Here is a 21,876-nt window from a genome sequence, read left to right as displayed (position 1 = left end):
AATGGGACAACCATTTTCAAGATATAAATATAAATGTATGGTAACAGAACATTTCAATCCTCAGTTCTGAAAAATGTTCCTTTTCACTTATTAATTTTATATCAAATAGTGAAATATTACTCCATAGCCTTGTTGCAGTTCACTCCTCACAGCATGACTCATCTGGCCACTGCTGTGACCAAAGAGCTTCAGCCTCTCCTCAGTCTTAAAGAGGTTGTAGCCATAAGTCCTTAATGTATGGGGAGCTTACGTGGTGGGGGCTGTGGGGCCAGAATCCCTATGAACTGGATCTTCCTGGATCCTTCCTCCTGGGGCACACTGGACCAGTGTCGGCTTTCTCTGTTTCACGTGAGCAGCTTCCACTTTTCTTCAAGTTTATCTTTCCAGCAATCCATGGTGCACAATTTTTTATTATTTCCACTGCAGAATCACTTTGCTTTAGATAGGAAAATGCATCAGCAGATCTAGATAAAAAGATAAACAACAGTAGGTACTCCTGCTTCAGGTTGTTCATATGGTGGTATGGCATCTGAACCTGGGAAGGAATCCTTTGATGAATCAACCCAAGATCAAAGCTATTAAGGTATTTAAGGTATTTTAAGGAAGATATTTAAGAGGCATGTGGACATGGCACTAAGGAACATGGTTTGATGATGGGACTTGGTAGGTGAGGTTGATGGTTGGACTTGACGATCTTGAAGATCTTCTCCAATCAAGATGATTCTATAATCTATGATTACAGATTGATTATGTATACTCATTATATATGATTATAATAACTATATATTGTTATGATAATATAAAATCTATGATTATCCTCTAGATTGCATTTCACACACACATGAGGAAAAATATTCAGATCATGCTCCAGAACAGCAAAGGTGTTGAAAAAGAAGACACAGTTTTCACCCAACAATGTGACAGAGACCAAATTCTACCATCAGTCTCATCAGGGTATCTCTGAAGAAACTCCAGATAGGTTTACAGTTTTATTGCAGAATTAGTAAGAACAGGAACTAGAATAAAATTTCTTCCAACTTCCTCACAATATTGTTAGTGTGCAGAGCTGTGCTTCCTCTGCAGCAGTAAGGGAGGGAGATGTGTGGAATATTAAGCTCTGGAGAACTACAAGTGGCATTGTCTCTGCTCTCTGAAAGTATGATTCAGGAACACAAACAGAATCTTACACTTCGTTTAGTTGCTAACCACATAATTCTCACTCATTTATGAAGCATTTGTGGTTTTTTTGTCTTCAATATAATCTACCAGCCAACTTTTCAACACTTTAACTTTTTGAATATTGTATACACTGGGGGATGTGTACCAAAATCCATACCTACTTGAGATACCTACACCTTGCACTGAATCTGGCCACCCCTCAGCTAGATAACTTTAAATAGTAGGAACATGTCCCTGGCTCCTCAGCAGGTGCCTTAGTGACCTATTCACTCCTGGATGCAGTTCAAAGTGCAGGACTTGCAGCACGTGGCTCCAGTATAACCTGATCCGTTGCTATCTCTGAAACAGCCTGGCTTGCCTGGAATGCACTGGGGCAGATGAAGTTACTCAGGAAGTTTGTCATGACAGCATTTTACTTTCCAAGGAATGGATTAGTGCCCCAGTAATTGACAATTATTACACGCTATCAGGGAATGTTAGGGAAAGCAAGGATGATGCCATTTTTTTGATTTATTTCTCTTTATCCTGGATATTTTACTTACATTTTCAGATCAACAGAAGTATTCTGAGGTTTTGACTGTTTAAATTCCTGCAAGGTGAGTAGTTCAGGCAGAGCCTAGCATTGACTAAGACACCAGAATTGCATTCTGTGGCTCCTCAGAAGCTGCATTGGAGAACTCCCGCTAAAGTTAAACAGATTTTTGCCTTGACCTTTAGAATGATGGGATCTTTAAATGCTCACACACAGGGTACTAATTCTACTGTTAACATACATGGGGTAAGATATATGGGGACATTTCTGGCCATACTACATCACTGTACTGTAACATAGTTTCAGCATTGAATTAACCACACTTTTGCAATAACATACTTAAAGTAGTGTAAATATTACTTTTTTTTTTTTTTTTTTTTTTTCTCCTCACCGTCCAACTGCTAAAACTACTCATAATGTTTTTACCCTTACAGGACATTAACTAATCTTAAATAGTTTCCAGACATAGGGCCTTCAAACTCTCCAGGGCTTCCCTCTTCAGAAGGCAAAAGCTCCTTTTGCTTCCCTCTTCAGAAGGCAAAAGCTCCTTTTCAGGTCTGAAGAGGCAAACATACATTGCAACCAGACTAGAGTTTAGGAGTGTTCTTCTCTACGTGAGGGCCATGGTCTTCATCATCATTTTCAAGACCCTTCATATTTCCTGCAGTTTCCAGTATGATTCCATGATCTTTCCCTCAATCTTCTAATCTATATTACGAAAATCATCTGCCAATGGGATTGGTTTTACATGCTTTAAACCACAGGAAGATCTGTTCAACGTTGTATTAAACTATATTTTTGCCACAGCTCAGAGAAAGTGGTGCATGAAATCTAAAAGCTCTATCGTATAGCAATGTTCCACATTCATACTAATCTAATGTTCCCAAATGCAGTTACAAAGGATGAGGAAAGAACATCAGTTTATCATAAAGCAAAGAGCACTGTGGAATACAGACTGTGCACAGGCAACAAATACCCCCTGTGTAGCTGGTACATCGAGTTGTCATGCCACTTGTAGAGAAATGTACCTAAGGATGTGTTCCCTTCATACACAGCTTCTCTCTCTCTCTTGTGCAATCACTCCCAGCCTCCAGACACTGAACTGAAAAAAGGAACATTTCATTCACCGTGCTCCATCTACAGTTGGAATTTGTTTATCCAAAGGCATTTTATTCAACATTGTTGTAAAATGAAAATAAACCATATTCCCCAGGCAACACATTTTTTTTTTTTATCATGAAACTCTACCAACCTGAACTCATGCAATCATTTCGTAACAACAACAAGGAAAGAAAAATAAGATGCAGGTTCCCTGGCACAATCTGAAGTGATGTTCCACCCCCGTTTTATTGCTTGCTTGTTTGATTTTTTTTGTTTTGCTTCATCTGTTTGCTTGTTTGTTTTATCCTATAAACCATGGTGCTTCTTTATTTTTCCTGTTATTCCTGTGTTTTTGGACAGTGTCTTCTACTATTCTTGCTGTCACTGAACGGACAAGTACTTAGCTTCCCATTTCCCATAATAAATGCAGCACTGCCTTCAAGAGCTGCAGACAGCAAGACAGTCTTTTAACAGGAGAGGAAATTTATGACAGCATCAACCAGCTATCCAGAGGTGGCAGGAATTAAATCAGTGATAAAAATATATTCCAAGTTTGTCCTGAAAAGGCAGCATCACTGAGTTTTGTTTCCAAGCAACATATTCCATCATAACCCCAGTCTAAGTCAGTGGGCAAAGATCAGGTCCGGAGTGAGTAATAGGTGACCTAGCAAGGAAAGTGCTGTGTGTTTCTTCCAAAGTGCTGTCTCTCACAATGACTCTATCTGGAGATTTCAAAGGAAAGGGGGCAAACCCTACTGCAGACAGCTATGAAATTAAAGAATGTCATTTCCTTCCAAAGAGTAGAGAGCATCCAAGCAAAAGAAACCTCCTCGCCAAACTGACAAACTTACTTACAAAATTGTTGCATTTTTTTGCAGATAGGAATTAGGCTAATGGGTTGTGCACTGAGCACTGCCTGGTTCTTTACACATTTGCTTAGCTCATTTTCCTCAAAAACTATTTGTAGTTTTGTTTCCCATAATAGTTTTCCATTTATGCCTTAGATGATAAGATGCTATCATGTTATTTACAGTGTTTCTTATTACAGATGTCAGTGCTTTTTCTCCTCTACTTTCAGGACCCAGCCAAAGTGCTGCTCCATTTCCTTGGCAGAAGATGATGTATAACATCTTGGCCACAAGAAATATTCAGCAGCATGAAATGCAAATAGAATGGGTTGAAATCATAAGGAAAAACAAACAAACAAAAACCAGTATTTATATTTATAGTATAGGGAAGTATGTATATTATTATTATGGTATAGCATAGTATAGGGAAGTATTATTATTAGCTCTGCAATTTATTTTCTGTAGTCTCAATAAATGTGTTACATTACTTGAATATCCCCAGTCTTCCCTATTTATTCTGCTCTCTTTTTGAGTGGATGAGAAGAAACCAAGTTATTCCATTGGCAGGAAGGCACGTTTCCTGTGACAAGTAGAAAAACTTCAAGCTTTCCTCCCTTAGCTGGAAAGGACAGAAATGGGTCATACACCAAACTGATGAAATAGCTTGATAGCATTGTAAGCTGGTTAAGCCTTAGCAGTGTCCTGACAGAGAGAAAATTATTTAAGCCAAACCACTACTGTCTGTCTAATTTTACCCATTGAAATATTTTCTGATGGGGCAATAAATCTGATGGCAGTCAAATTGCATACTAGGTGAGGAAAGATGTGTTTCATCACTTCAGGCTTTTCACCCCAAACTAGTTAATTTTGAATAGTAAAAGTGATGATAATAAAAATATTAGCTGGGGGTAAAGAAGTGTAACACAAAGCTGTATTTCAGGTCAGACACAGGGAAAGGAATAATGGTGATGTGAAGGACCTGACAAGGGCAAGGGATCCACACAGCAGAAAGGATCAATCAAGGATGGCTTAATATGCATATATATTCTTCATAAGAAGTGTACCCAATTGTTTCACAACAGCAGCTTCTCCTGTGTCTATTTCCTCTGGACTGTAACACAGATATCAACCAGAATATAGAAGCTGCAGTAAGAGAAAACTGTGATCTTATTTCTCTAATGCAGTGTATTTCCTTGGCAGCAGGTATCTTTTGACAGTGCTCTCATTCACATTGGATCTGTACTTTCCTAACACTGTGAGTTGCTGTTAGCACTGCTTTTCTTCGTCAGAAATCCAACCTGCCATCCTGCCATACCAGGAATGTAACGAAAAGCCAAACAGAGCGACCCCCCGTGCCTCCAAAAATCCTAATTGCCAGTGGATGAAACAAATCCAGGCACTGATGAGCATGATTTAATGAAAGATGAGCTCAAAACAGAACACCACATCCAAGTAAGCCCCAACTGGCATTAATTACCATCATCTAAATTCATGCAATATTTGATACACATGAACAGATGGGAACGAAATCCCAGCTTTTACACGCTACAACTCAGCGTGCTCTGTGGCATTCACTGAAGTCAACGTGAGCAGCCCTTGCCCTGCTGCAAGGGAAACTGGCTGGGACTGCTGCTAACTACATATCCATTAGTTTTAGGTGCACATACTTGTATAACATTTGCAGCTAGGTGCATGTTACTATTACAGAAAAATACTGTGTAGAGAAGTTGGACCAATTCACGATGAATTTCCTGAAATTATAAGCATTCTGGCAGTTTTGCCTCTGCTTTCCATGATAGTTTCCATACAACATGAGGCTAAAAGGACAAAAATTGCCAGGTTTCTGGGGGAATTATCAGCTCCAGAAGGAGTGTGGCTCATCATGAAACAGCTGGGCTTGAAGGTCAGTAATTTTTTCACCCTGGTTTAGAGTACCTGACCATCATCTGAAGACCTGTACACGAAAGACTTGTATATAAAGAGCTTGAAGAGGAACAACTTCCATGGTTTTTTATCATCTATTTGATGGAAGGTTCTGTTTGGCATTGGAAGCAAAGGGAATTTAGAAAAAAAACATGTGCTAAACCTTAAAGAAAATATTCAAAAACATTTTTGTGTTGCCTTTCTTCTGATAAAAAGATTCTTTTTAGACTCTTAAAGACTCTTTCCTGCACATGTCTTTCATCATTGTGTCTTTTGTCTCTGCAGCTGTCAATTTCCAGTCTCTGGTACCACAGAAAGCAGAAGGTAACAGTTAAACTAAAAAACATGTATATTCTTTAATTACTTTATGGCTCCTTTCATATGAATCACATAAATCACTTGTATTTAAACTACCTAATGTCTCATCCTAAGATCATTTACGTGCTTCTTTATAGCAACACATAATGGAGCAAAAGTTTTTGTTTTGACTGTGTACATAAAATATAAACCCATATTTTATAGATATTGGCATAATATCTAGCCACTATTTCCTTAATTAGTCTTTTCGCAAAGGCTGTTACACTCTTCAGAGCAATAAAAGGGTAAGTCCCAGTATCTCAATGAAAATGGTTGGAAGCTCTTCAATAAGCAGCTTGGGGAAATGTGAGTCTTTCATTCCCTTTCCAGGACCATTGAGGTTACCTCTGGAAATAAGTTAACCTGGTTTTCAGCTTTACAAAGGTGAAGTCCTTGATGCAGTACCACAACGCCCCAGTGACCCATGGGCAGTGAAACCCAGAGCTCAACATGGACTGGTTTGCCCTTCATCCCATGCCCTCTGGCACATGGGACCCTAAGGTAACTACCCAGGTTGCTTGTCGCACCCCTTGTCACTGTAGCCATAAAGCATCATTACAATAAAGGTCTGATTACCTGGCTCTGGAAAGGGCTGGGACATAAGTTGCTTTATTCTAAATATCAGAATATTGTTTGGTTAACTGGTAACTATGATTAATTGGTAAATATGCATTTAAATATTGGTAACTATGGTAAATATGCACTTATAGTTTTTTAAAAAATGATATATTCAGACTATTTTTTAATCCACAGATCCCATGTGGATTTTTACAGCAACTTTCCCTGTTTTAAAGTTCATAATAATAATTGTCCTTCCTCCTGACCCACTCCACAAATTCAAATTCAGCCTGTGATCATTAGAGCCCTTCCAGTGTTAAATTGCTGGTAATTCCTTACTTATTCAAGTGAGAAACTCATCATATAATGAAAGCTATTAAACTAAAAGAGTTCTTTTGCAGCCCCGTTGTATCTCAGCTGACAGAGTATTCATAAAGGAAATAAATCAGACTAGCTAATGAGACAAAATAATCAGCTAAAGCATTGCATACAGATTGTTCCTGTTTGATGCCTGTTTAAAAGTCAGGCCAGTTTATGCTCTTATACTCCAATGCCCTACATTCAGAAGTCTTTCTCTTATATATCCACAAATTCCTACCTCTTCTATTTGAAATTTCCTATGTAAAGTTGCAGTCGAGGTCTTTCATTCGTTATCTAGTTCTTACAGCAAGAGAGAAGTTTTTTTTTCTGGCATCAGCACATGTTGAGTTCAGAGCTTTTAGCCTTGTCTCTTTTGCTCTGGTCCTGCCCAGCAGCTTGCTAACTCTGGCATGCATTCCCAACAACAGTAATTTGCAACAAAAACCTCTGTAGCCATCTAAGGAGTCAAAATTTCTACTGAAATAGACTGGGTAGGTCTACTGGGCCATGAAAACTCACTGACCTTCACCAAATGGAAACCACTCTACATCCTTAATTGTTCCAGTCTTGTCTGAACCAATGTAGTTCTGATTTCAGACATGTAAGTTATACCTGGCCTGGGGGTGGGGAGGAGCAGCTATATGAAACTCTTAGTACGTTACCCATAGACAGTTTGGATACATAATATTATGGGGAAAAACATATCCCCTTCCTTTTTTTTTTTTCCTTTTCTGCAAAAAATTATTATAGAATTACCAAGAAGAGAGAGATTCGAGTTTCTAAATTATACTTTCATAGCCACATAGAAAGCTGTAGCTCTGTGCTTTTCCCACAGACACTTGTACGAAGTAGATTAGGAGTCCTACTTATCCCTGTCTGCTTGATTGCATGTAGATGATGTGAAGATTATCTGTACTGCATACCTAATGTAGATAGTTCTTTCTTCTGTTTGTAATAAAGCATGAGATGGGGTTTCAAAAAGCACTTAAGGTAGAGTCACATCTTCTCTTCATTAATGCATGCTTGAAACTCCCACATCAACAGGCTTTTCATATCGCCGCTCCTTCTGATTCATGTGGCAATACAGCCGAGTTGTATTTGGTAGGTGCACATGCAGGGAAAACTTTGACCCCAACCGTCTAGAAATAAGCCCTGGCTTTTATAAGTATTACACTGAATCATTAAGAGATTCCTTGCTATCCTTCCTAATCTTCATAAGCTAGGAAAAAAAAAAATCTGAATTGTTCATCTTTCAGGGCAACCTGCCCCACAGGGCTGAGGGCTTTTGGTTTGTGAGGTGTGGGCAGAACACTGAACCTCCCAGCTGTGAGGCAGGGAAGAAGAAGTGCCGGTGGGAAGCAGACAGTGGGTGCCATGCAGGGGGCTTCCCTGCCCTGTGCAGCACCCATGAAGCAGCTGCAGCTGCTGCCTGCATCAGACTAAGCAACTCTTCCACCCCCCTTGAAATCTGGGACAAAAAGTTAGAGGGAAAATAAACAATACAACTCCCCTCCCCAAGCAAATTCAATCATAAAAGCCTGATGTGTTCAGCACTGAAAAAATCTTGGCTGCAGAAAATAAATCGCCTAAAAAATCTATAAGCATGCAATACCAATATAACTAAGGATATCAGCTGTGATAAATCATTGGGCGTCTTGGTCACTGGACGGATTTGAAGCATTTTAACATGAAATGATTTTTTACAATGCATATTGGTTAATTTAATCTGGGTAAGGCATTCCTCCACTGGAAGGACGATTGAATATGTGTCATTGTGCAATGTTTCAGTAACATATTTCTGCTAATAAGAGTGGAATAATATTAAACAACAGAGCAGAACAACTCACCAAGGTCATAAACCAACACATAAGCACTAAAAATGTTTTGATGTCATATTTAGATGCAAACATAGAATCATAGAATCATAGAATATCCTGAGTTGGAAGGGACCCTTAAGGATCATCAAGTCCAACTCTTGACACCGCACAGGTCTACCCAAAAGTTCAGACCATGTGACTAAGTGCACAGTCCAATCTCTTCTTAAATTCAGACAGGCTCGGTGCAGTGACCACTTCCCTGGGGAGCCTGTTCCAGTGTGCAACCACCCTCTCTGTGAAGAACCCCCTCCTGATGTCAAGCCTAAATTTCCCCTGCCTCAGCTCAGCTCTTTAATTGACAATATCAGAGTCAAAAAAAGGTGATAAAAAATTACAAGGATGCCAGTATTTTTGAGACTGGGAAGGAATCTCTCTTTCTGATAACTTTTCTTTGTCTTTTTCTATCATTTTTTCTGTCACTCAAAACCTTTTTTTTTTTTTTTTTTAATTTTGAAATCAAGACTAGTCTGCTACTACAAATGCATTACTAGTTTCTTTTATATATTAAACATTAGAAATATTTTTCTGATTTAGGGTGCTTTGTACTTCCCTGATCATCAGTGACATAGAATGCAATTTCACTTGTTTTTCTCTGTCAAGTGGTGCAGGGGTACAAGGAGACACAGATGCAGCGTTAGAGTGACACAAGAGCCCTGCTCCTGGACACCAGCCTCCTTCAGATGAGAAGTTCTGCTCCATGAGAGAGCCAGGCAGCACCAACAGGAGACACTGACAGGGCCTGAGGCACCTATGGGATACAGGATTTTTTATTTTTATTTATTTATTTTTAGCTGAAGCATCTGCAAAAGTTGGTGGATATTTATACACCTGCAGAGATGGGGCAGGGGACTGGAGCTACCTGACTATCAGCAAAGACAGCCCAACTTCACATTTCTACCAGGCTTGGTAGCAAGATTCAGGAACATTTATTTACACAGAGTGCTATTATTAGAGATTGTTCATACAGGATCACTCATGAATTTAGCATGAGGAAAGGATAATACTGTCTTTTCTGTATCTCTGCAGAATATGTGAGCACACAGAATCAGCCAGAAACTGGAGAAATCATGGAGAAACAAGGCAACTCGTGAGCAGCGTAAGTGGAAGAGAAAAGCATTCAAAAGCTCCTCTTTTAAACAAAACGAAGCCAAGAATTCACCCAATACAATTAAAATTCAGCTGAGTCCTATCCATGAGAAGCACACTACACACGATGAAATTTGTTTCACCCACAAACACGATTAACTGAGGACATCAACAGGAATTTATCTTACATAGGGCCATAAAATATATTTGCCATTATTTGTTTCAATTATTTTGATCTTTCCTTTTGTATAATCCACCTAGATGTACTCCAGTGACTTTGTTGGCCTGGTTTTCTTTCTTGCACAATGCCCAGCTCTCAGATATACAGATAGTTTGCAAATACAACTCTCTGTTTGTAGGAGATACTCACTGTAGTATTTCTTTAAAAACAGTTTTGTTTTATTAAGATGTCCAAGTGACACATTTCTATACCAGCGCAATTACCAGGTGACATTGTTTTTACTTTTCAAATACCATTTCCAAGTTTATCATCCCACTCTGCGACTTGTAATTCTTGTGGATAAACATGTTTCAGGTCTGTGGTGGTATCCCTGGAGATGGTTGCCATAGTGCTTCACAGGATTTTATTTTTGCTCATTCCTCAAAAGCAGGACGTTGGATCTCTGTGGGAGGCCCAGGACTGCACTAGTCTCAGATTTTATTGGCTTTGCTATTCTGCCCCCACTGGGGAATAAACTGCTCAGATGTGTCACTGTCATCTTTACCATATTCCATCAGTCCTGCTCAAAATGGATGCCTCAAGCCACTCTCCCTATTTCCATAGGACTTTATCACATACCTGTTGAATTTCTCATTTGTTTCTACTTAGTTTCCACAAGAAGCACAGATTATTCTCTACTAAATATTTCAGATTGCATTTTCTAACATCATGCATAATACATTGAGTTTTTAACATTTTGGTTATGTATTTAAAATACTTAGGAAACAACAAAGCAATTGTTATTCTGATTGCCTCAGATCTTCTGCTTTCCACATGAGCAAGCACACCTGTCTCTGTCCAGGTCAGTCTTTCCTTCACTTTGATAAATGCTTTCACCAAAACCTTTAATTCCTAAAAGTTTTAGGGAAAAAATGCTCAGTCTCATTTCTATGAAACAACTGATGTAATGACTATCAGAAGCGATGCCAGTAGCAATCAGGCACCAAAATATCTTTGGAAAGCTGAGCCATGCTGATCCATTTGAAGTGGTAAACCATATCCACTGTCTTTGCTTTTGTTATAAGACACCTTCGGCAGCGCCTTGTCTAAACAAAGGAAAAGGTGAAGGATCTTTTCATACAGCAGAAACAGAATCTAGTTCAAACTCAGAAACAGGTTCTGGTTCAAAGTCAGGTGTTCAAAATGTGGTCTCTAAAGGGCATAATTATGCAACAGATATCACAACAAAGCCTCTTCTCACAGTAGACAGAGCAATTGTTTTAAGTGAATAAGCACAGATACACACATTTTGTACACATTTTATATAACACTTTTGTACACGTGTTTTATATAAAATAGCAACAGCCTGTCTTCTGTGGGATTCGCATCTTCAGTGGTACAGAGGAACAGAGAAGCATAAATGAACTCTGTTAGCCATATTTAACTTTTGTCTTGTGGTTGAATACATCTTAAATTTGGTATACAACATTCAAGAAGTGGGCAGGATGCAACTGAAAGACATCAAGGAGGAGAAAGCTTCCAAAGGAGCATGGGCACAGGGCAGTAACCTTCCACATTCCCTGCACAGATGTTCAGGTATGCTAGACTGCTGGTGTCATAACAACTAAAAAAGCAAGTGTTTTGTGACCCTAGACCCAGCCCTGAGCACAACAGGTTATGTAAACAGCAGCACTTGCCCAAACAGGATCTTGCCTTGTGGCATGGCAGGATGGAAGTGATGGAAAGGGCACAACAACATCAAGATGACCAGAGTTGTCTGGGAAGTGGCTCTCTCCAGCCCACGAAAACCTAAGAGCTCAGAGATTTTTCTGTTCCTGGTCAAACAACTTTTGAAGCTTTTCTAGTTCTTTAGGCAGTAAAAAAAAGTATAAAAGGTGCTTCTGGGAAGACTCATGACCAATCCCACTGCTACCCTCCATCCCACAATAAAACAACACTCATCTCCCTGTGCTTGCTCAAACTCAGCAGTGAGCAACAGGAGTCAGACCTTTGCCCATTTCACTTTCCCAGTGGTACCTGAACAGAGGTATTGCAGCTGCTGCAGCATGTTCAATTTCAGACCATCTTCATCCACTGCATTCACTCTCCTTACAGAACAGTAACCAACCTTTATCTGCTGAAGAAGAAAGGAGGCAGAAATCACCTGCCTTCAGTATGTGTAAATGACAATGTGCCCTTTTAGGTTTCCAGAGCTCACAGGGCCAGCTGTTGATAGAAAGCTGCTCTGCTTCATGTTCCAGCTGTGAATCTCTGGCATTGGCTTATCATACTGGGGCAGAATGGGGCCAGTTACTGTGCTTATCGAGCATGTCTACATGACACAGAGCTGCACCCAGCAGGCTAAGCAGCAAAGTTAAAAATCCCATCAGTGTACCGATGAACCTGGGTGAATATACCCTGTTGGTTAACAAGACTAATCAATTTGGGCAGCTATACATAGCTCCAGTGCCGTGACAGAAACATTCCCTAGTGGCCGACCAGGGCAGAGTTTAAACCAAAGAGAAAACACAGTGCCAATAAGTCAATAAGAAAAGACAGTGGGATCCTTTCACAAGGACGTCAGTCAATGTTCAAGGTTTCAATGTTCAAAGTCAAGGTTAAAATAGAAACCCTCTCATAGTGACCTCTCTTCTTGTTCCCGTATCTACCTCTGTGTAAACTTGCATTGTTCAAAACGAAATTCTAAACTTTCCAGAGAAGCAAAAGCCTACATCTATAAACACATCATAGCAGATTTATGGTTGGACCAATTATATTATGTGTGTCTCTTAGAAACACCCAATAAAAAATTATAAATACTCCAAAGAGGCTTTAAGTACGAATCAAATAAATGGACCCTGGGCACTGGAAGGAGCTAGACGTGGTACAGGCAGGCGCCGGCCGAGCTGCCTCACATACTTGTCCTCACATTTCTGAGCCTGGCCTGCAATTCCCTTCCTTCCAGGGGCAGGATCCCCTCATGTCACCCCTGCATGTGCCTGTGTGCAGCCAGGCTACCAGCTCCAAAATGTCTGCTGTCAAAGAGGAGCATGGCCTGAATAGATTAGACACCTACCCATGTACGTGCATAGTATGCATACTTATGTGCACATACCAGAATAGCCTCGGGGATTTTAATAGCTGGGAGAGAAACAAAGTTGGTGGGAAGGAGCAAATGACGTGAAGAAGTGCATGGTACAGAGACAGGGCAGAAAGCTGTGAAGAACAGAAAGAGATGGGCCACGTATGGCCTGTGAAGGGCAGGTACATTCAGAGACAATCCGGGATAAATTAAACAGTCAGAGGTAGCAGACAGCAACACGAACTACAAGAGATGACAGCACTTATCCTGCGCTGTCAACCAGTGAGTGGTGAAAAAAGATTGCACTGGAAGATGTGGCAGATGCTCAGGTGGAACCACTCTCCAAAGAGCTCCTGGCAGCCCCAGGCAACAGCAGCACCCAGCAAGGACAGCCAGGAGGTAGGAAGAGGCAAAGCTCTCATAGGCAAACAAGAGCAAGATCCACCAGTAAACCCTGTGTCACAACCAGATGAAGCAGCAAACAAAAAAGCTGAATTGCCTGGGCTGCTATGGAAAACCTGGGGAGAATGAGGACTTCTTTGCAAAAACCCTCCTCTCCTTGGTATCCCCTTTCTTTTGCTGTCATTAATGCCGTTGAACATTCTTTGAAGCTGAAATAATTTCCTTCATCCTCTTTTTCTCCCCCCTGCCCTTGTTCTTAGCCTGATTGAATTAACAATTTAAATTAATTAAAAACAGACTTGTCTAAGTCAAAGCTCTTTTATACAATGTGTTAAGAAGAAATATGCCACATGGTTGTAGTAGTTTCAAGTTTAAAGGATTTTACCTTTCCAAGCTCTGCAGATTTTCCCTATTGAGAAAGCCAATTTCATGTGATTACAAGAGTATCTTCAGAGCATAATTGTCACCAAACTTCATTCCTGCTTTCAGGAAAAGACTTTGATCTTCCTGACTCCCCTCCCATTCAAGTGAATACTTTTTTTAATGCAAGAAATACCCAGTTGTTTTTCAAACTATTTACATTCTTCCTTTTCAAATCTGTTGTCCTTGTCCAATAGGATTTCTACATGCTCACAATTCTTGGGATATTTCCTCTGCATCAGTCTATTTCAGACTGAATTGGCACTGGGGGGAGGCAGGGGTATGAAATTCTACACATATTCCTAGCAATACTGGCTGCACTGTCTCTGCTTACCGATCTTATCATAAGCCTTTTACTGTTTCCATTTTATCCTTCAATTAGACCCTTCTTCAAACCCATTCTCGCACATTCCTTCCCTAGGTTGTATAAAAGAAAGGTCTTTAATCTCTCCTTTCCTCTAATTGAAGCTGTCCTTCCCTGTGTGTTTTCCAGTGGAATGCTCTGGTTTTCATTAAGCAATGTCAGCAATACTCGGGTTGCTGTTCTTTCTGTTTAATGTGGTTTTGGAAGAATAATAACAACTTTTTTGTCTTTCCACAGAACATGGCAAGAGAATTTTAATTTATTAGCCTCATAAGAGAAAGCACTGCAGTATGGATGCTTTTGGACATCTAGGGTAAGAAAAAGACAAAATTCTGTTTCTAAGTCCCAGATAGGTATCCTATTACTGGGAGTAGCTGCCTGATTAGACACTGACACGCCGATACCTTCCAACTGCAACTGGAGTGACTGCTGGTCAACCCTCTTAGGTAAACACCATGAGAAGGTAGAGCCAGGAGTGAAAAGGGGAAAGGCTCCCTGGGGTACCTCGTGGTGCTGTGTAGGGGCACAGGGTGCTGGGCAGGTCACAAAGTCCTGATCCAGATCTGTGTGGCTGGAGGAGCTGGGACTGGCAAATCCCAGCAATAATTCAGTGTAAAGCAAGGGGAGATGTTAATCATTCAGATTTTGTTTGCACTGGAAATGCACTGATTAGCAGCCACCGAGGATCTGATCAGATTAAAGGAAGACAAATAGTGGCTGTTTCCTTAAGCAGGAGGTATGCCTCCAGCAATTAGCTGAGCTCCGCTATTATCCACCCTCCAAGGAGCTAACTTTGTCTCAAATAACGCACACAAGCAGTGATAGCAGAGCAAGCTCCTAGCCTGACTTGAATTGAATGTGTACGGCTGCCAGTGCTTTTGTGGTGTGCAGTTTCTTAGGATCACACCTGCAGACAGCCAAGTTTGCTATGAAACAAGTGATGAAAATGAAAACAGCATACACAAAGTGTGCTGTAAATAGCACACAGCTGCTGGAGTAGGGTAATACCTGCTTTTCTCATCATTTGCTTTTGGTCAGAAAGAAAAAAAAAACAGCAATTATTGCAATTATTGTTTTTGGGTGGGAAGGGAAGAGAAGGCAAACTGAGGAATGAAAAGCAATTAAAAGCTTCTCAAGATATTTTCTGGTGTTTGTTCTTGCCTTCTGCTGCAGGACCATTTCAAAGCCAGAGCTTAAAGATAAGCTCGGACTGGAAGCAGGGACCATGACAACACTCACAGTTTCATCAGGCTCAGTGTCTCTGTGAGATGTGGCACAAAACCAGCTGGTGCTGGCTTTCAGGACTCAAAACCACTGTAACACCTACAGCAGCACTACCCAGGCCAACACAGGTATTTCTAACTACTAAGGTGTGTCCTGGAAACCCCCTTACAGGTCCTTCAGGTAACAAGGGCTCTTGGACCAGTGAAGGATTAGCCATCTTCCCAGATCTTGCTCCTATTACCAATTCCCTTCTTTACAGGTCTATAAATATTCTGCATTTTTCATTTTTTCAACATGTGTAGTGAGCAGCTTCCCCACCTGCCAACTAACAGAAGTATCCGGCAGCCTTAATGGCTAATGAGAGCCCATTTCTCCACCAGGGCTGTTGTCTCTTTGGTCTCAGGTGAAGGGTGCACCTGTGAGTGGGAACCCACACAGGCTTCCAGGTGCCCCACATCACTGTGGATTTTGGTTCTCTGTGTTTGGGAACATCTGTTCCCAATGTTAAATGTTCAATATTTATCTGAATGAAAGCTTTTTACTTTGACTTTAAAAGATTAAAATTTTTAAACGTTTACAAAATTAAAGCTATTAGACACGAAGTAACTTCTAAATGGTAAACAGAAGAGTTATGTGTGGGAAATGGAAAAAGAATTATTTCACCATTATTGGAATACTTCATTGATTCTGTTTAGAACAATGTGTCACATAAAGAAATACACATCAGAAAAAAAATACTGTTACCAAGCAGCATTTTCTGATCACTGAAGGCAGTGATCAAAATTTCCTGTTCAGCTTCAAAGTGATATTTGATGATTAGTTCTGATGAGTAGATCCCCATCAAAAAAAAAAAAAAAAAAAAAAAAAAAAAAAAAAAAAAATTTGGAGCCAGAGCCCTTGACAGAGAAGGTATTTGTGGAAAGAGTGTTGAACATCAGAGGATCTCAAGATTCTGAGTTTGCTGCTCCAGTTCTTGACTCATCTTTTTCAACTGTTTTTTGTTTTTTTTCTTGTTTGGCAGGCAGCTCTTGTCTGTGTTTATTCACAGTCAAGTCCATTTCACTTTTCTGAAAGCAGATTGTGTAGAGCAAGTAGAGCAAGACCCCCACTTCCTTTCTTCTCGGGAAGAGTAAGATATAGCATCAGTCATCACGTTTTTATAAATGAAGCTTTTTGTATGCTATGCACTGCCAACTAATAGCTTTAATTCATGCTGCATGAGGATTAATCTCTTCACAAAACCTGATAATTGTGGTTTGCGTCTGCAGATTTTTAGAATAAAAGACATTCCACTTTAGCTCATGCTCCCTGTCAGTGTCACTCTATGGTGGAGTTTCCAGATGGCTATTTTAGATAGAAAATATTGTGGGTTTTAAAAGGAGTTTTGTAACACGTTGCAACTAAAAGAAAAAAAGAAAAAGAAAAAAAAAAGGAAGAAGAAAAAGAAAAAATGTTGTTTAAAGAAAAGTGTTGTTTAAAGACCTCCTTTCCAGTGACTGTATTGGTATGATTTTATTCAAAAGTTATCCAGTAAAGATTTTCATGATTGTTATCATCTAATAATATTATAAACTGTAGAATGAAAAATTTTAAATAAACCAGTCTATATTAGTCATCCTCTGGCCTTAGCTGCAGACCAGATTTCAAATACCTGAGTAATTAGAGCCAATGACAGTTTTACTCATTTACTTCACTTTTGACAGCTATGCACTTTAAGACTTAAATTCTGCTTAAGTCTAAGCAGTGGTTCTGTGTTTACAAAAACGTAACACAATACCTTCTCTCCTTTTCAACAAAAGCTGGCCAAAACGCAGCACTTTCTATCCACAGCAGAGGATCTCTAATGCTGGGCCATGACTGTCTTCTGTGCTCATGCTATAAGCAATGCACTACACGGAGGACGCTTCTCTGAGGCAAAGTCTGCTGCATTTTATTGCCACAGGTAGCTGGGCTGTGCAGTCTTCACTGAGACATTGCCTTTACCTGCTGAGCATTTGTGTTTTGTTTTCCACTTCAGTCATTTGTTGCCTTCCTTCCTACCATAGGTTATGCTGGGGAGATATCAGGCAGGGAAACAAAAGCTCTCACTGGATTGCTGTGAATGTGAAAGGGGAAAAAAGCAAATAAAAACATAATGAATAATGCAAATTTTAACTGGAGCCAATGAGTGTGCAGTGCAAGTCAGGAAGGAGGCAGAGAGCAGTGGGAGCTGCTAGCAGTTTGGCAATGGCTACTTCTTTTGTGTTGACCAAGAAACTGTAATTTTCCAGTGGACATCTGAAATGACAAAGCAGCTGAAGTGGGAGGTGTTGATTGAGAAGAGCCCCGACTAAATTCTAGGATTTCATAAATTTTTCTGTGCCACAGGGACAAGCAAGGCATAGTTAATTAACAGTTTAGATTAGTGCATGCCATATATAGTATAATATGGCACACCTGGAGTGATTTCACTAGGCTCTGGTCCATGTGCTGTGACATACATATTTTCAGGTGACTATTTTGGGATCTTCAATCATTCTTTAATTTTTCAAGCTGTCACCAGGCATGTGTTTGTTTTATTGCAAACATGCCTGTGACTGATGTTTGGATGAGTTCAGACAGAGTGTATCAAGCTTTTTTATTTGGAAGAATGCCCTTTTTGTTGCAAGTGGCCTCAAGCGTCACTCTTAGTCTTATCAAGAACTACCTCTTTTATCAATGTCATGTAGTGCACCTTCAGATCCCTGAGACAGTGGCTGGAAATGTTTAACAACTTTCAGTGTCATTACGGTTATTCAATTTGTCCCAGTGCTCTGTTGTTAGAGTCCCATCCTTCGTGAAAGATAAGAAAAAAAAATACAAGGGAGAAAAGCTTTACCCAGCTCATCCCTTTGGATCCCATATTCAGGGCTCTCCAGACTTGCACACTTGATTTGCAGTGCCATGGTGCCATGTAGCAATCTCCACCCAACTCCAGACATGGCAGGCTGGAAGAATCACTGTCCTCTCCCGTGCTTTTCCTGCTGCTCATGGAAGCCAGCTCATCTCCAGCTTTCCAGTACTTCCATGCAAAGGGATCTCACATCCCCACCAGGCAGGTGATTCAAGGCAGGCCTGGTCTGTTTCCTGAAAAACCCAGGACAACCTTCCTAGTCCTATTGCCTGAGTGCATAAAAACCTACTCCAGGCTTTGGTGAACAAAAGCAAACATATCACACCTAATACAGCTTAAATATGAACTTGTTCTTCTTTTTAACTTTGTCTCCCTTGCAGAGTCTTGAAACCATCCTCATTTGTACACCAGGAACTGCAGTTCACGTCATGTTGGTTAGCTCTTCATGAATGGCTTCCAGATGTCTGCCCAAAGCTGTGTGAAGAGTTCAGTAATCAGGAGACCCAAACAGTAGGGTCACAAAGTGCACCACAGAAAGGCACAATATATCTATCATACAAGCTACATCCTCTTGCCTCACTTTCTTCCATCCAAAGCTGCCAAATATTAGGCCCTTTCATCTGTCTCTCTATAGAAAACATTTACAACTCTATCTTCTACACTACATCTCAAATTGACAAACTGATGTTTTTTCTTATTGTACTGTGTGTTTGATTCTGGTCTAAAACACCTACTCTGTCAAGCTATTGCCTCTGCCATATCTGTTATGCGCTGCAGTGAGAAGTCCTCTGTTTATCCAGTTTTACACAGTTTCTTTTATACCTCACTCATGGAAAGTCATAAAACAGAGGTTGAAACATGAAAGTGGGGCGTCATGGTTAGGTTTCCCCTTCAAAATCCACTTTTAACTATTTCTCATCCTTCTTCACACTACTTGGAGTAACCATTCTCAGGACTAGGCATTGTCTGACCTTGTTTTTAGAAAGCTGGGAAGATGAAATTTCCTGATCTGAATGGAAAAGGTTGGCTAATATTTTGTACATGTTTTTCTTTAGGAAATATGTAGTACCAGAAAGTAGAAATAAAAGATGAAAGATGACTTTCAACCTAGTTCTGCTGTGCAGCATGACAAATTCAAGATCAGCTCAGGTCTGCAACAGCAAGCACTGACAAAGGCTGCATTTCAGCTATCTGTGTTTACATGACCACTAATTGACAGTGTGACAGTGAATTCATTACACTGGGGAAGCTGGCAGAATCTGTTTGGATAATCCATTTATTCTAATTTTCTTGTCAATTGACAAGGAAAAAGAAAAAGGAAGCACACACCAGAAAAAACATGGTAAGATTAATTTGCAGGAAGGCTGGTTTATATATGTTAGGATGATACAATTACGGACAGTTAATTTTTAATGGCCCGTCTCGGTGGCCATTCAAATCAAGTAACATGGTCCACTGACTCTTGTCACAATGAGCTATAGCCAATGCCAAAGTATCATTTATCTCTGCATTTTCACTTTCCAAGAACAGGAGTTTTAGCGTTTTATTTATTTAGGTATCATTCATTTTCTTATTTTCAAGCTGATCATACCTCTACATAAAATGTCATCTCTGGTCTTCAATCATAACTCAGGGCTGGAAGGAAGCAAAGCCTGCTAGGAATGTGGTAATCCTGACAGAACTCATCATCTGTGGACTATGAGGTGTGTGTGAGCCAAAGCATTTGATGGGAATATGCCCATTACACCAAATTTTCTTCATATTACTGTCAGAACTCTGCCTGCTGTCTGCCTGCTGCAGTGTGCTCAGGCTACCTATTTATGAGCCCCTATCTACTGAATGACTCCATCAGACAGACTGCTATAAGGCCAAGAGCATCAGAGCTTTCAGGCTCTCAGCAATATCACCTGAATCTGTGGGAGCAAGAGCCCCAGGGCACCCCAGCTCATGGCAGTCCTGAGACCTTCACACCTGGGACTGTTCTTGCAAAAAGACTTGGATTCAAAACTAATTGAAGACATGCAGCTGCAGAACAAGAGCTAACAGGACCTTCCACCTCTTTGCCCAGGATACAAGGGAAAGCCTTCTGACAGAAAGTGGGTATCCAATCCTTACATTAAATATCTGTTTCAAAGGCCACTCTGGTTTCTGCAAACCCTACTGCATGTGTTTATTTTTGCTTTCAAAGTAAGTCTTATGGTTTTACCAGGACGGCTCACATACATCAAGTTTCTTATGCCCTGCAAGAATGAGGTCTTTCCCCACCTGCCTGCATGAGCCCAAAGATCAGACATTTACAGTAAAAAAGCATGGTGTACCAGATGTCTTACAGCTTCTTAGCATCATACCACAAATTTAGTTTTGCTGCCATACACACAATCAAGTAGAACAGACATATTAATCATATCTGGAGATAGCCATTTTGTTTGCCTTTTAAATAAGACAGTTGATCACAGATGGATTATCTTTATCCCTGTGCACAATGCCATGACCTTTCTGGACTGCTATATAAATATTTAGTCTTTTCTTTTGGCATCCACTCATTTCCTGTGCTTCAAACAAAGAGATTACTAACCGCAAATACATTTGCGATGAATGCTCAAGTAAAAGTAAACTCATCGTTCTCTTCAGCAAACAAACAGAGTAGAAACCTGACAAGAACAAAACCACTGTAGTCTGAAACGTATTCACCACTGCCTGAACATAGGTTAGGATCGCTATTACCATTTATCATTGCCCTCTGGCAAAGCAAGACCCATGTCTAAGCAATTACTTCCTGTCACTGAACTCGTAATGCCCTTCGCTGTGCATATTCATAGCCTCCTTACCACCATAAAAATTGCAGGCTTTCATGTTGTATAGATTTAAAGAGCTGGAATGGACTTGTGAAGGTAAAAAGCCAGGAGGTATTTGGACAGCAAACCTTATCATGTCATTCAGACCCACTTTCTCCACTGGGTATTCCTCCCACAGTCCAGTTTGATAGCCCCATTAGTAAATTTAGAAAAAACGCACAAAAAGTAAAGCACAAAGCATTCTGGCCTTGCTTTAAAAGGCCATTTTTCCAGGCAGTGGGCCAGATTCATATCATTATCCCCCTTCCTGGCCTTTCCAGGTGACAAAGAATGCTGCTCACCAGTGACACTGTTATTATCAGTTGTGACCACAGAAGAGGAATACTTGAAGTATAGCACCATTTCATGACTATTCATTCGAAAGTACCCTAGGTCCAGATCCCTTTGGTCTGAACAGATGTTAGAAGGTTTGGTTGGTTCTGCAGCTGTGAACCCCTTGCTAATGCATCATTTCATAGAAACCTTTCCATTTTAATTGAAGACAGATGGCATGCTGAAAGGGGCCGTGTCAGTCTAGCCTAATAACACGAATAAAGCAATAATTATTTCCTTCTGTGTGTTTTTTTTTTTTTTTTCTTCAGTTTCAGTGTATTTGAAGCTGTTACTGTATTTTCTGCTTTGCTCTTTAGTGTATAATATGAAATCCCTCAGCAACAGAGGGTACTCCAGATTGGAT

This window comes from Anas acuta, chromosome 4, assembly GCF_963932015.1.
Source record: "Anas acuta chromosome 4, bAnaAcu1.1, whole genome shotgun sequence".
Taxonomy (NCBI): domain Eukaryota; kingdom Metazoa; phylum Chordata; class Aves; order Anseriformes; family Anatidae; genus Anas; species Anas acuta.
The sequence above is the reverse complement of the archived record's forward strand: the minus strand, read 5'-3'. Positions refer to the sequence as shown.